Raw genomic sequence first — 12,150 nt, forward strand, 5'->3', positions numbered from 1 at the left:
CTGGACCCCTCCCTCTCGATGACCAGACAAGTCAACGCCGTCTCCTCATCGTGCTTCAACACCCTGCGTATGCTTCGCAAGATCTTCCGCTGGATCCCGACCGAGACCAGGAAGACTGTCCCCCAGGCACTCGTCACCAGCCAACTGGACTACGGAAATGCACTCTACGCCGGAACCACAGCCAAGCTACAGAAAAGACTCCAGCGCATCCAGAACGCCTCCGCCCGACTCATCCTGGATGTCCCCCGACGCAGCCACATCTCCAGCCACCTGAGGAACCTGCACTGGCTCACCGTCGACAAGAGGATCACGTTCCGGCTCCTCACCCACGCACACAAGTCTCTCCACGACCTGGGCCCCAAGTACCTCAACGACCGCCTGACCTTCTACACGCCCACCCGCCAGCTACGGTCCACCAGCCTCGCCCTCGCAGCCGTGCCACGCATCCGAAGAGCCACCGCCGGAGGAAGATCCTTCTCTTACCTGGCTGCCAAGACTTGGAACTCCCTCCCCATCCACCTTCGGCTGACCCTGGACCATCTCGCCTTCAGGAAACAACTCAAGACCTGGCTGTTCGAGCAGTAGCATACCCCTCCCCCCAAGCGCCTTGAGACCCTCCCGGGTGAGTAGTGCACTATACAAATGGCATGATTGATTGATTGATTGATTGATATTGATTTCAGGTTCTAGGGATGCCACTTTTATATCCAGTGCTAGCCTATGGATTGAGAGCACCCCTTTGTCTAACCCTTCCAAAATCATTGGTTCTGGTCTGTTCTTCTCATTTCCCTGAGTTTGGCTTCAGTTTGTCTAGTAAAATATTAGCAGGCAGGCAAGCCCAGGTGTGTGATACATTTACAAGTGACAGAGTGGTATTTTCATAAATCGGTAAGGGGCTTGGCTTAGCCGTCAGGCTACTGCTTGAAAATCAGAAAGGGGCTGAGGAGAACCCCCCGCCTGCCCTCCTGCTTAGGAGCGGAACACCCTTATCCATAACCAGGGACCTTTTCTTCACTGTCTGGGGGAATACATATGTCACCATAGAAGATCCACTAACATTCAGATTACACCAAACACTGAAAGAAAGACAAATTTGGTTTTGACAGAAAACGCTAACACCATGTCCTACCATTTAAATAACACACATCCATGCCCACTCGTAGCATTTAATGTACTGCCCCTGGTAAAGGAAGGGACAATTGCCAGGGAATTATAAGTAAAAGTGCTGTACCAATCGGTGTATACCTATTTTACCATGTTTGGAAGGAAGAACACCACTACTTTATCACTGGCTAGCAGGAGTTAAGTGTGCTGAGTCTTAAACCCAGCAAAAAATGGGTTCAGTAAAAAGAAGGGGGACTACCATGCTAATGATGGTCATTTCCAGCAGGTAATGATCAGCTCTTTCACTCAAAAAGGAAACACAGGCAACAGGCAATTATAACGTTTTTTCCCCAGAGACTTGCTACTCATTTGAAGTACAAGAGTTGACAAGAGAGTTTGCCCACAAGTGATCTCATTAGAATGCACCAGCTTGCAATATACCTTATTTCAATAAACTTTATTGTTCACCATATCCTCACATTGTCTGCTTCTTAATATTTCCAACAATGCTTGCCATTTACATGAAAATGTCCGTGCCAGCACATTTTTCTTCATGTCATCAATAATTTATATGAGCGAGTCTTAGGCCTGGGCGATGAACTCCACTCTGTTTGCGGAGTTTTCTGTACTCCGCGCTCTGTGGAGCTCACGGAGTGCAGAAAACTCTGCTCCACATAGTGCAGCAGAGTTTTTCCCCTGCCCGCAATCGTAAACGGTAAGTTCGCAAGTGCGAGCTGCCACTCGGGTAGAATTTCTACCCGAGCGGCAGGAAAACCAGAGCGAACAGCAGTTCGCACTGCACTCCTCCACTTGCGGAACTCTGCTGAGTTTTTGAGCACTTTGCAGAGTTTACAGTGGTATCCTGGGCTTACTGCATTCAACCCCAGCAGGATTAGAAAACAATTTAAACTCCTACAGTGAGGAGAGCACATCAACCAACCCAATTAGGAAGTGGGTGAATGTAATGAACTATACATTAACTGGTGTTTAAAATCTCTGTAAAACTGCAAGGCTTTGGGAAATGGGTTTCTCTTTCTTTGTTATTTGTTATTAAAAATTTATAAAGCGCACGTACGCCCGAGGGCTTCTTGGCGCTGGAAAAATAAAAAACATAACAAAGGGTGAGTCTGCCGGAAGCGTTATTTCAAGTAAGCTTCTGTGAAGAGGTGAGTCTTGAATGCCTTTCTGAAGGCAAGGAGATCTTTACTCTGTCTGAGGGCTAGTGGCAGAGAATTCCATAAGGTAGCTGCTAGGAAATGGAAGCTACTGCCGCCTTGTCGTTTTTTCTTAAAGCGAGGAACTTCAAGAAGGTCTTTGTGGGCAGATCTTAGGTTCCGTGAGGGAACATATCTTCCGATCAGCTGTCTGATGAATAGAGGTCCCTTGCCTTGCAGAGCCTTAAAAATAATGCACCCGGCTTTGAATGCGGCTCTTTGAGCCACGGGTAGCCAGTGCAGGCTCTCTAGGCCTGGTTTAAGTGATTCCCACTTGGGTACTTTGCAGATCAGCCTGGCGGCCTGATTCTGCAAGTACTGCAGTCTTCTGAGTTGTCCTGCGGGTAGGCCTAGGTATAGGCTGTTTGAAAAGTCGATGTGGGAGAGGACTAAGGCCATGACCACCTGAATTAAGGCGGAGGGAGTGAGGAGATGGGCGATTTTCCTGATTTTCCTCAGTTGGAAAAATCCAGAGGAAACCACGGTTCCAATTTGGGATTTTAGCGAGAGGTCCTCATTGATGGTTATCCCCAGACTTTTTACAGTCAGAGATTTCTTAGGGGGGAGGCCCATATCAGACGGCCAGAAGTTAGGGCTCCAACTGATTTCGCTCTTGCCGGGCAGGATCAGCTCAGTTTTCCCTGGGTTCAATTTAAGGTGGTTTGAGGACATCCACCTCTGGATTAGAGTCATAGTGGCTTGGAAGTCCTCCACCGCATTTGGGGAGTTGAGAACAAAAACGAGCTGTAAGTCATCTGCATAGTTATATACAGTTACTTTATGCTTGCTCAGGGCAAAAAGAAGGGGCCGCATGTATAAATTGAATAACAAGGGGGATAGTGAAGAGCCTTGGGGCACCCCACAGAAAGACTTGACTTTGGCGGCAGAAAAGGAGCCTAAGCAGACAGACTGGGTACGTTCGGAGATAAATGATTTCAACCAGGCTAGGGCAGAGTCTCTGAGACCCGCCTGTTCGACACGGTTGACCAGAATGGAATAGTCAACCGTGTCGAATGCAGCGGACAGGTCAAGAAGTACTAGGGCTTGATGAAGGTTTCTTTACCTTTCCCTTTCATTTCTCATCAACTTTTGTGTCCAGTGGAAGATGGCCGCTGTTTTTTCAGATTTTTAATTGATGGGACGGATCGACCTCAGACTTTCATAATTTTTGTAAATAACTAACTCCGAGAGTTAGTACAATATTCATAATGTTTTGCGCAGAGCTCTTTGAATTAGATTAGTTGTGTATAAATTTTGTGGTTTGTGACCAGGCTCGGATGAACAGGACTAGTCCTCTTTCTATGAGGATGAGGGTAGGCTTTAAAATCAGCTTGCAGAACTAATATTATCGGTCCGAATTTTTCAGATCTGACATGCTGACGGAGAGTTGCTGGCGGGAGCACATATATTTTGAAAGTGTGTATGGGCTATGGGGGAGAATGACAAGTTATATTCCCTTGTAACTTATGGTTAATATTAGTATACACCTAGTCACCAATAAGTTCCCTTAATCGGTTCCCCGACGGGTTGAATGCAGCAGGGAGCATTGATTACTCTCACGAAAGAGATAAAAGACCTGGAGACAGGCCACATAGCAAACTTAGAAGACAGGAACACTCTCACAACACTAACAAAAAAGAAATACGAGCTGAACAAAATCCTGAGCGAGAGAGCAGGAACCTGGCTGAACAAATACAAGGCCATCAATCTGTGCACTGCTAATAGAGCGGGGAAAGCACTTGCCTCCTATCTAAAAAGCAAGCAAAGGCAGCACGCGGTAGCCGCTGTCACAGACTGTAAAAACAAATCACAAACCGCAACACAGAGATCCTCAGGGTTTTCAAAGAATGCTATGGAGAGCTATACAGGGAGGACAGAACTTCAAGGAAGATTGTAGTGTAGTTTCTATATTCCCAATAGGCTCTGCGCATTGGAATAACACAAACAATAGTTTAGACGTAGGACTGAGGTCATCTAGGTCTCTACTGAATATGTTAGACTTAATTAGGTATGCCAGCTAGCTCAGAGGTCACTAGAAACGTTCTCGAATGAACAGGAAGGAGTTAACTTTCCTGATTAGACAAGAAGGGATTAGTTTCTGACAACCGCATAAACATGACAACTTTGCTCCCTCCAGAACAAGGAGTATATCTCCAGAGTCGTGTGAAAACAATAGACAGTTATTTCACTAAGTCAATCGTGCATACTTAGTTTCACCAGAGTGCAGAGAAATAGAGAGACAGGCGTTTTTAATAAAAGGTGTTATTTAATGAGCAGTCCTCTTTCTCATGCAAGAGAAGTGAGTTGCCTCAATTGCAATACTTATCATGAAGTAAAGTGCGTACAGTAAAAGTAGTATTATGAAATAATACTGTAAAAGCATTGATATGGTTTCTGAGCCATATGATACTTTAAAACGGGTAAAATATATACATACATAAAATCATTGACTAAACGTACTCAACTGGTGCTTCTAAGATACGCCTACCCCGGTGTACCTGACCTAATCCTAATACGTGGGAAGGAGTAAGTTGCAGTTTAAGTTAAGTTAGGTTTTTGCCAAGAATCTGAGTCAAGAATTCTCTAAGGATCTAATCAGCTCCCTACCTTGGTTTTAGAATGAAGGAGGTCTTGTATCTCTTTCTCAGGACTCGATCTCCCAGCAACTCGCAAGGGTGACTGGAAACACCGGAGCTGGGTTTCTCGGCAGGAGAAAAGCCAGCGTCTCTCTCAGTGCGTCAAATAGGAGGGTCGGCTTCCTTCGGCACTCGCATCATCTGGGCGTCGGGCAAGTAGATAGCCGCTCTGCACCGTGTGTTTGCTTAAGGCAACGTTGGTATATTCATACCTGGAAGGTGCCGGGTTTGACGTAAGGTTGGATATAAGACGTTACTAAGAACTTACGGTTCTTTCTGGACTCCAGGAGTTCTTGTGCAAATCAAAACAAAAGCAGGGGGAATTCCCGGGCTGCTGGAGGCTTGGTTTGTTTAAAGAACGCGTTGTACTTTCTAGGAGTCTATGGGAATAGCCTTGCCGTATTTGGACTGCATTGGCTATGACTAAATATGGACATGATTCTTATGCCTTTATAAGGATATGTTTTGTTATAACCACATAAGGGCATGAATCGGGAATATTTAATTAGGGTCCTAGATACATTCACAACAAGATGGCGTAGCCAAGCTCCTAGATAAGATCCCCCTGCCCGCACTCAAAGAGATACAGAGAGGAACACTAGAACTAGACATCACGGGCGACGAAATAGAAAAGGCAGTAGCGAGCCTTAAGGACAACAAAGCCCCAGGCCCAGATGGATATACAGCGAGATTCTACAGGCAATTCCTACCCTTTATTAGACCAACAATGGTAGAAGTGTTCACAAACTGCATCCAAAAAGGGAGAATGACATCCACAATGGCGGAAACCAATATTATAGTGATCCCGAAGGAAGGTAAAGACTCACAACACCCCAAGAACTACCGGCCAATTTCCCTAATCAACGTAGACTGCAAGATCTATGCGAAGATTTTAGCGGCAAGACTAAACGCGTTCCTGCCCCAACTTAAACACTGCTCACAAGTGGGCTACCTCAAAAATAGGATGTCCCACGACAACACTAGACTCCTATGCCACCTAATAAACCATGCCTCCACCAGCAACAATGCAGCGGTCATGATGGCCCTTGATGTGGAAAAAGCCTTTGACAGAGTGTCATGGCCTTTCCTAGATCGCTGTATGCTAAAATTCGGTCTAGGGACTAATTTCAGAAGGATGGTGCTATCGCTCTACAACGAGCCAAAAGCCCACCTGGTACTGAACGGTGGAACATCTGAGCCACTCACCCTAGAAAGGGGCACAAGGCAAGGCTGCCCACTCTCTCCAACCCTCTTCCTACTAGCCCTGGAGCCACTCCTAGCCATGATTAGAAATAACAAAGACATAAGCGGAATCCCAATCGGGGACGACACAGTTAAGCTAGCGGCATACGCGGATGACATCCTCATTACCACTGAAAATCCAGGCCCGTCAATAGCCGCGCTTATGTTAACCACAGAGGAGTATGCGGAATGCAAGCCGCTGAACATACACACAACCAGGGATGTGCTAGGGAACTTAGGGTTGGCTTGACAGAAGAAATTCCTCAAACACCTTGGCCTACACTTCGGGGGGGATCTCAAGACCACGCTAGACCACAATGAATCGACACTACTAAACAAACTGAAAGGGAGACTAGAGATGTGGTCCCCTAGATTCATCAGCTGGTGGGGCAGAGTGGAAACACTCAAAATGATGCTAACACCTATGGTTAACTACATGCTCAACATGCTCCCTCTGATCAACACAGAGAACTTTCACAAACGCCTAGATAAAATAATAAACAAATTCTTATGGAGAGACAAGAGACCCAGAATCAGCCTTCAAAAACTTAGGCTAAACAAGAGCCTGGGTGGGCTAAGAGTAACAAATGTTAAGACATTCCAAACAGCATGTATAGCCAAACAGGGGCTTTACTGGCTAGTCCCAAAACAAGACTACACGCCAGCATGGTTCTCACTAGAGAAAAGAATCCTAAATGGCCTTGACCCCTTAGCCCTACTAGCAAACACCCCGAAATTGCCAACAATCCCATACTTAAGTATACCAGAAACGCCCTCCTCAAAGTAGACAAGAAAATGGACGCTAGCATTTTAAAACACTTGGTGGGAATCGCTATGGTTTAACCCTAAAATAAAGTACAGCGAGAAAACGCTTAACATGCCATCCTGGTACATACATGGCATCTCCACCCCCAACCAACTAAGCAACCAAGACACACACATCACCTTCGACACCATAAAACACACACATAAACTAAACGACATTGAGCTCTACAATTTCCTCAAAATAAAGGTGGCAATCACAAGAGCAGAACTTAACAAAGCGACCCCCCATCCTACAATACGAAGCAAACCTAAATAAGGTAGGACACCAGACGTACCACCTCTACAATCTCCTAAGCCCAGTAACATCCAAACGCATATGTACTTTTGTTGTACAAGGTAGCGGTGACTTTATATGCCCTGGTTTCCTTTTATTTGCATATGCAGATGTTGGTGCATTTGATGGGTCTTTCTTTGACAGGCTTTTTCATGCACATTACAATGTGTAGCCTAAACAGTGCAAATGGATATGGTTTGCGAGGCTGAGGAGTTTGCTTAAATATGTGGGATTGAATTTTTTGCTATTTTATAGGCATTTATCTGTTCATGAGATTTTTTTCTTTCTGAATTATTCTGAGACTTTCTCCTTTTAATTTTTTGCAGTTATTTATTCTGTTTGACTAGGATCCCCGCTATTTGACTGTTGGGCACACTAATGTCCTTAACTGTTGCAATTGAACTTGTATCTTTAGCCTTATTTATAAAGGTCTAAAGGAAATGTGAGTTAATTTCCCAGTATATAGACAGGTATGAAGGTTTTTGTATATCCTTTACCCAGTCCACTTTTTCATAATTAACCTATTCTTGCTTGTAAAACATATGCCTTCTGATTTTTCAACAGCTATAGGTTCTCCATTTTAATTTCGGCAGTTTTGATAAATATATCAAGATTGATGCTATTGTGTATATTGAGGAGATCCAGTCAGGTGACTGTTTAGTCTTTCCCTTTCTTTATCAAGTCTTTATCTTTTTTCACATTTCTTAGTCTTTTTTTCTAGATTTGGTATCTTGGGTTATTAGGTCTTACTCAACATTTTTATCTCCTTAAATAATCACCTTTCAAGCTCTTTCCTACCACACATTCGGTGTTGAAGGTTACTATATTTTTTAATAAAAGAAATTATATAAACAAGTTTTTCTTTCTATGCCAAAACCATGTATACATTTTATTTCTGTAGGAAAGAAAGTGGATGCTTTTACAGTGGAAGTCTTTGTCCTGAAGATGACCCTCAAAATACCCCTGGGTCAAAACGCCATCAACGCCCTAAAACGTGGCCTAATTAGGAGAAGACACAATTGTTACATTGTGTATTTTTTGTTATTTGTTTTTTCTCAGCCACTGTTTGTTCAGTCTACACTTGTCAATTTTCACTATTTCACCATTGTTTGTGTTACTGTCTGAGCGCCCTCAACATTTAGATTTTTTGTGTGTTTTATAGAATTTGCATTAAAAATCGTTTTTTCTAAGACTTTTTTTATGTACATGGTTTTTGTGAAATTAAGTCAGTATAGTTTTTGCTATGTTTATGTATTATTTCTTTCTTTTTCCACTTTAGTTATTTTTTCATTTAATTATTGTAGCCCTTGAACCACTGTTTGAAATACAGTAGAAAAGGACCAGAGCCCCTCTTTCTCTTGTCGGAGGAAAGGAATAGCCATCTTGAATAGTTTTTCTGTTTTCACTAACCGAAAAAGAAAGGGCCCGATTCACAAAAGTAATTTGAGACAAAATCCTGACTTTACGACTTTCAGTATTCACAAAGGGCGTTTAGTAGAAGTAAAGTTAGGATTTTGTCTCAGTTTACTTTTGTGAATCGGGCCCTGAGTGCTGAAAGTGGAAGAAAGTAGACAGAAATGGATGTTGTACATTCTTCATTCGCTGACTGGTGCACATGATAAAATTAGCACCTCAGGAACTCCTCCAAATATACCTAAGTAGAAGACTGCCTGAAAGCTGTAATGAAGGAGACCAATGGAGTCTTGAACCCTGCTGCCATCCAGGGACTGTAACTGCTATTTAAGGACTGTTGGCAGAGGGGGCAGTCCTCATATTTGCTTCCTCCAAGGACATGAGAAGCAGAAGAATCAACAGTAGAAGAATAGCATTTTGGTATCACCTCCTGTGGACCAGAACAAGATACCAGGGGCCAGATGTAGGTAATTTAATATTTCCGATTCTTAAATACCGACTCATACCGAATCGGTATTTCAGAATCGGAAATTGATATGTAGGTAAAAAGATCGGTAAAATTTACCGATTCGGAATCACTCAGAATCTGAATTCGGTATTTACCGAATCGGTAATTTCCAAATTGGTAAATTCCAAATCGGTAAAACCAATTCATTCCTATGGGCCAGGAGTCCCATAGGAATGAATGGGTTTTACCGAATCGGAATTTACCGAATCGGAAATTACCAATTCAGTAAATACCGATTCGGAAATTTGACACTGAAAACATGTGAGCCTGTGAACCAATCTGAAACACCAACCACACCCAAAAACAAAGGTACAGTGGAATCAACCAATCAGAATCAAGCACCCCTCCCCAGTACCTGGGAGTGCCCACACCCATGCAGGTGCAGAAACTGAACAGTCACGAGAGCAGGAGGACAGACAGAGGAGCAGGCTTCCCTGAGCTTACCTGAACAGCACAATGGAGACCCAGGATTGCCAGAGGGATGCAGCAGAGCGCAGGAGGAAACTGAAATTCAGCCCTGCAGAACTATAGGTGCTGGTTGAAGAGGTGGTGAAACACTACAGCAAAATGTTTGGCAAACAGTCTCTGCATGTTGCAGAGTCTGTCAAGCGCACTACCTGGATTGATATCCAAGCAAAGGTAAATGCCATTGGGGTCACCCACCGGGAAATTGATGACTTAAAAAAAAGGTGGTATGACCTGTGTCTTATCACCAAAAAGAAACTAGCTGCCTACAGAAAAGAAGCTACAGCAACAGGGGAGGCATAAACCGAGCACCACGACTCACAGACATTGAGGAGCTTGTGGAATCCACCCTAGAGCCGGAAAGCATCCATGGCATTGGGGCGCTGACAGCTCCGCCAGAGCTGCAAAGAAACAAGATAAGAAGCATGGAAACTATCATTAACCCATTTCCCTGTTCCCCTTCCCCACTCTGTGTGCCTATATCACACTCCAGAACAGGTTTTACTAATGCCCAGCAATGCTTCATGGGAGACGTAGTCATAGGTAGATAAAGCAATGCAGTCAGCATACCATACAGCAAGGGATGCAACACACTACTAGCAGAAGAAAATGAGGAGCAGGCAAATGTGTGATAGTAGTGTGATTTAATCAAGACACACAGGTGAACTACTCCACTGACACAATGTCCATGTCTGTCCACAGGAAAGTCATCGCGCAGCACAGCAATGGATAGGGAGAAGAGGAGTGAAGAAGCTGGTCCCAGCACAGTTCAGCGAGGGAAGAACACAGAGCAGGCAGCCAAGACACCTGAGCAAACAACCGCACCACAGCCTCAGTCACCTTTGTTGTTTGGGACTCAGGAGTCAGTAGCAGCAGCACATACCCCCACACCAACAACACCGTTATTTGTGCAGGAAAGGGCAAGGCGGCTTGATGTGCCCCCTCTCCGTATTCTAGAAACATCTGAGGAGGAAGAGGAGGAGGGTGACATGGCAAGCAATCCACCAGAGTCAGCCAACACTGAGCAGCAGCCCACTCCAAGAGCTGTGCGGGCCAGTGTCCGAGGCCGAAGGGCACGGGAGAGAGCTGAAGGGCAGGATGTTGAGGGGGTCTTCTGCGGTCTGGAGGCCACCATGGTGAAGGTCCAGCGCCTGCAGGCAAAGGCAATGATGGGTGTTCAGAGGCAGGTGCACAGCATTAACAACAAGCTGGATAACATTGACAAGGGCATAGGGAACATTTCGGACAGCATGCAGTCACTGGCAAATGGCATGACAGACATGACCCAGTGCATGACTGTCCTGTGCGACAAATTGGATAGGGACCATTTGGAGAGGCGCAAGGCTCGTGTGGGTTTGCGCCAGCAGATCAAAGCATTAAACCGCTTCGCAACTGCAACCTCCCTGCTGTGCAGACGTTCAGTAGCGATGCAGGATGCAATTGTGCACTGCTGCACCGATTTATCCATGGGGATGGGCAGAGTCACCTCTGACATGGAGCTGCTGCTTACGCAACAGCCAGCCACTACTGGCGACACATGTGTGGTTGAAAGTGAAGAATCCACCAGCAGGAGTGGCGCAAGCACTCCTGTTCCGGAAATACGCAGGAGCAGCAGGCGTCAATCCACAGAGCAGGCAACACCGAAAGCCGTGAAACACAGCCACATGAGTCCCACCCTGTAATCCGTGGACAGAAACATTAACATTGCCCTCAACCCAAAGGACAGGTCACGGTGGGGTTAACTGTGACCACCCAGTCATGGACATTGATATTTTGTTTTACCATTGTGTGGTATTATTGGAATGGCGGAGTGAAAATTAAACTATGTACATCATAATCTTAGCCTGTCTGTGTTTCATTACTCACTCAGAAATATTGCTGTGTGATCTCTGCCCGTCTTAGTCTCCCATCTGTTGCTGGTGCTGCTACTGTAGCATATGGCTCTGCCTGTTCTGTGTCATCATCAATGTCCTCATGTTGTGTGATCTCCACCTCTGTGCCTTACTTGGTGGCAAGATTGTGTAACATGGCACAGGTCGCAATGATTTTGCAGCACAGGATTGGAGTGTACTGGCGTGCCCTTCCACTCTTGTGGAGGCAGCGAAACCTGCTCTTGAGGAGTCCAAATGTGCGCTCCAAAACGTTGCGTGTATATCTGTGAGTCACATTGTAACGCCTCTCACTTCTGGTGGATGGGTTGAGGTAGGGGGTGAGCACAAAGGACGACAGGGCATATGCACTATCGCCTAGGGGGGAGAAAGATTGTCATTAGTTGCATTATCATGATACATTCACCTACGGTGACTGTCAGGGTGTGTCAATGTCATTTACCTAGCAGGTATCCGACCCCAAAATCTCCGGCAACTAGGCGTGTGTATATCCCACTATTCTGGAATATGTACGAATCATGGCTACTCCCAGAGAATTTCGCCACGATGTCTGTGATGATGTTGCCAGTGTTGCATATGA

General features: G+C 45.2%; 1 long non-coding RNA gene across 1 annotated transcript in view; it reads left to right on the forward strand.

Annotated features, from left to right (window-relative positions):
- Nucleotides 1-8,317, forward strand: part of LOC144826315 (uncharacterized) — a 184,401-nt gene extending 176,084 nt beyond the window's left edge. Inside the window, exon 3 of the long non-coding RNA XR_013609783.1 lies at nucleotides 8,197-8,317. This is a non-coding gene — a long non-coding RNA (uncharacterized LOC144826315). The remainder of the gene's footprint in view (nucleotides 1-8,196) is intronic.
- Nucleotides 8,318-12,150: the final 3,833 nt, after the last annotated feature.

Source organism: Lissotriton helveticus, chromosome 3_2, assembly GCF_964261635.1.
Source record: "Lissotriton helveticus chromosome 3_2, aLisHel1.1, whole genome shotgun sequence".
Classification (NCBI taxonomy): Eukaryota; Metazoa; Chordata; class Amphibia; order Caudata; family Salamandridae; genus Lissotriton; species Lissotriton helveticus.